Source organism: Leucoraja erinacea, chromosome 2 (assembly GCF_028641065.1).
Source record: "Leucoraja erinacea ecotype New England chromosome 2, Leri_hhj_1, whole genome shotgun sequence".
In the NCBI taxonomy this organism is placed as follows: domain Eukaryota; kingdom Metazoa; phylum Chordata; class Chondrichthyes; order Rajiformes; family Rajidae; genus Leucoraja; species Leucoraja erinaceus.
The window spans coordinates 16,241,263-16,245,006 of record NC_073378.1 but is presented as its reverse complement, the minus strand read 5'-3'; the positions used below and the strand labels follow the sequence as shown (position 1 = coordinate 16,245,006).

Below are 3,744 nucleotides of genomic sequence, written 5' to 3'. Positions count from 1 at the left end.
CTGTTAAAAAGAAAATGAGATGTTATAAAACAATGACAAAACCACCACCATTGTAAGATTAAAACCAATTGCATTATTCACCCCTTAAAACCGGTCTGATAAATGTAAACGCTGTAGGTATTGTAGTGCCTTTGTTAATACATTTATCAGCCCAAACCATTAGAAGAGCTTTTTGAAACTTCTGGAGGGACTCTTGTCTCCAAGTTAAGCCAAGTTAAACTCAGCCAGATTGAAGAAGGGTCTTGACCTGAAATGTCATCTATCGATGTCTCCAGCTATGCTGCTTGACCTACTGAGTTACTCCAGCACGTTGTGTCCTTTTGTAAATTCAACCAGAACTACATCAAAAAGATGCTAGCTTTCTACAAATTAGACTAAAATTGAATAATTCATTTTAATTCTAGTGATTTCTTTTAAGTATTCTTTTTCATTTGAGTACCATTTCTGCTTCAGTTAAAGCCTTCTAGGTCTAGCCTTCCTTATTTTTATAACTCAACATAGTTACATTTTAATGCATGTCCATTTTGATATTTGTGGTAATTAAGACTGATTATTTTGTTGAAATGGTGATTGTGGGGGGAAAAAATGCTACATCTACTTTAAACCATTCCCCCCACCCCCCATACAAATCTAATTAAAAACAAAATCACTTATTACCTCAACTTTTTATAAAATGTCAGGTTTTCCACAATATGACAGCATTTCTTCAAAATATATCACCTTTCACTTTAGAAAAATAGATATGCCAGGAGATTGCTGACAGCTGCAGCTCAAAGGTTGTTGTAGTAGAGGATTTTATCATTCCCAATATTAACCATATAACAATTACAGCACGGAAACAGGCCATCTCGGCCCTACAAGTCCGTGCCGAACAATTTTTTTTCCCCTTAGTCCCACCTGCCTGCACTCATACCATAACCCTCCATTCCCTTCTCATCCATATGCCTATCCAATTTATTTTTAAATGATACCAATGAACCAGCCTCCACCACTTCCACTGGAAGCTCATTCCACACCGCTACCACTCTCTGAGCAAACAAGTTCCCCCTCATATTACCCCTAAACCTCTGTCCCTTAATTCTGAAGTCATGTCCTCTTGTTTGAATCTTCCCTATTCTCAAAGGGAAAAGCTTGTCCACATCAACTCTGTCTATCCCTCTCATCATTTTAAAGACCTCTATCAAGTCCCCCCCCTTAACCTTCTGCGCTCCAAAGAATAAAGACCTAACTTATTCAACCTTTCTCTGTAACTTAGTTGTTGAAACCCAGGCAACAATCTAGTAAATCTCCTCTGTACTCTCTCTATTTTGTTGATATCCTTCCTATAATTGGGCGACCAAAATTGTACACCATACTCCAGATTTGGTCTCACCAATGCCTTGTACAATTTTAACATTACATCCCAGCTTCTATACTCAATGCTCTGATTTATAAAGGCTAGCATACCAAAAGCTTTCTTTACCACCCTATCTATATGAGATTCCACCTTCAAGGAACTATGCATGGTTATACCCAGATCCCTCTGTTCAACTGTATTCTTCAATTCCCTACCATTTACCATGTACGTCCTATTTTGATTTGTCCTGCCAAGGTGTAGCACCTCACATTTATCAGCATTAAACTCCATCTGCCATCTTTCAGCCCATTTTTCCAAATGGCCTAAATCACTCTGTAGACTTTGGAAATCCTCTTCATTATCCACAACACCCCCTATCTTGGTATCAAATGCATACTTACTAATCCAATTTACCACACCTTCATCCAGATCATTGGTGTACATGACAAACAACAAAGGACCCAACACAGATCCCTGAGGCACCCCACTAGTCACCTGCCTCCAACCCAATAAACAGCCATCCACCATTACCCTCTGGCTTCTCCCATTCAGCCACTGTTGAATCCATCTTGCTATTTCTGCATTTATACCCAACAGTTGAACCTTCTTAACCAACCTTCCATGAGGAACCTTGTCAAAGGTCTTACTGAAGTCCATATAGACAACATCCACTGCCTTACCCTCGTCAATTTCCCTAGTAACCTCTTCAAAAAATTCAAGAAGATTAGTCAAACCTTCCAGGCACAAATCCATGTTGACTGTTCCTAATCAGACCGTTTATCTAGATGCTTATATATATTATCTCTAAGTATCTTTTCCATTAATTTGCCCACCACTGAAGTCAAACTAACAGGTCTATAATTGCTAGGTTTACTCTTAGAACCCTTTTTAAACAATGGAACAACATGCGCAGTATGCCAATCCTCGGGGACTATTCCCGTTTCTAATGACATTTGAAATATTTCTGTCATAGCCCCGGCTATTTCTACACTAACTTCCCTCAATGTCCTAGGGAATATCCTGTCAGGACCTGGAGACTTATCCACTTTTATATTTTTCAAAAGTGTCAGTACTTCTTTTACTTTGAACCTCATAGTATCCATAGCTACTCTACTAGTTTCCCTTACCTCACATAATTCAATATCCTTCTCCTTGGTGAATACCGAAGAAAAAAAATTGTTCAATATCTCCCCCATCTCTTTTGGCTCTGCAGATAACTGTCCACTCTGTCTCTCCAATGGACCAATTTTATCCCTCGTTATCCTTTTGCTATTAATATAGCTGTAGAAACCCTTTGGATTTACTTTCACCTTACTTGCCAAAGCAACCTCATATCTTCTTTTAGCTTTTCTAATTTCTTTCTTAAGATTCTTTTTACATTCCTTATACTCCTCAAGCACCACATTTACTTCATGCTGCCTATAATTATTGTAGATCTCCCTCTTGTTCCGAACACGATGTCTAATTTGCCTTGAAAACCAGGGCTCTTTCCAATTTTTTGTGAAGAGCCCTGGTTTTCAAGGGAAATTGGACATCTTGTTCGGAAAAAGACTGGGAAAATCGGAGTGCAATTTCTCAAAGGTGTTCAGGAGTGTTTTCTCCAGCACTATATGTAGAGGCCCCCACATGTGAGAGGGCAAGTGAATGAAGTGTTCGTGGAGGAGCCTTTTGGGACCAGTGACCACTGTTCGATTCGGTTATGGATAGGGAATGACGTGTTAAAATGCTCAATTGGGGCAAGGCCAACTTTGAGGGTATGAGAGAAGGTATTCTTAAGTTGATTGGAGCAGGTTATTTGAAGGGAAAAGAACATCTGCCAAGCGAGATGTTTTTAAAAGTGTGCTGACAAAAGTTCAGGATATGCCCGTCCCTGTTAGAGTGAAGGGAAAGGCAGGCAAATGTAAGGAAGCTTAGCTGACGAGAGAAATTGAGGCATTGGTCAAGAATAAGAAGGACGCATGGGACAGGTATCGGCAGCCGGAATGAAGTGCATCCCTGGAAGAATTTCGGGAACTAGGGAGCAATCTAAAAAAGGAAATTAGAAGGGCAAAAAGGGACCAGGCGATAGCTCTGGCAGATCGCATTAAGGACAATCCCAAGAGATTTTATTAATACATAAAGAGAGTGGGACTCCTCAGGAATCAAAGCGGTCACCTCTGTGGAGCTGCAGGAGATGGGTAACGTCTTCAATCAGTATTTCTTTGTACTGAGGAGAAAGACGGGAGGACGGAGAAACTTGGGGTAGTCAATGGAAGTGTCTTGAGAGCAGTCAGTGTTAAAATCAGAGGTGTTGTAGGTGCTATAGTGTATGAAGGTAGACAAATCTCCAGGGCCTGATCAGATCTTGACTACTGAGATATATCCGAGGACATTGTGGGGACCAACAGGAAATTGCGGGGAGCACTGGT

General features: G+C 40.3%; 1 protein-coding gene across 9 annotated transcripts in view; it reads right to left on the bottom strand.

Annotated features, from left to right (window-relative positions):
* abi1a (abl-interactor 1a) overlaps positions 1 to 3,744 on the bottom strand; it is a 114,558-nt gene that overhangs the window by 1,290 nt on the left and 109,524 nt on the right. The window lies entirely within an intron of this gene.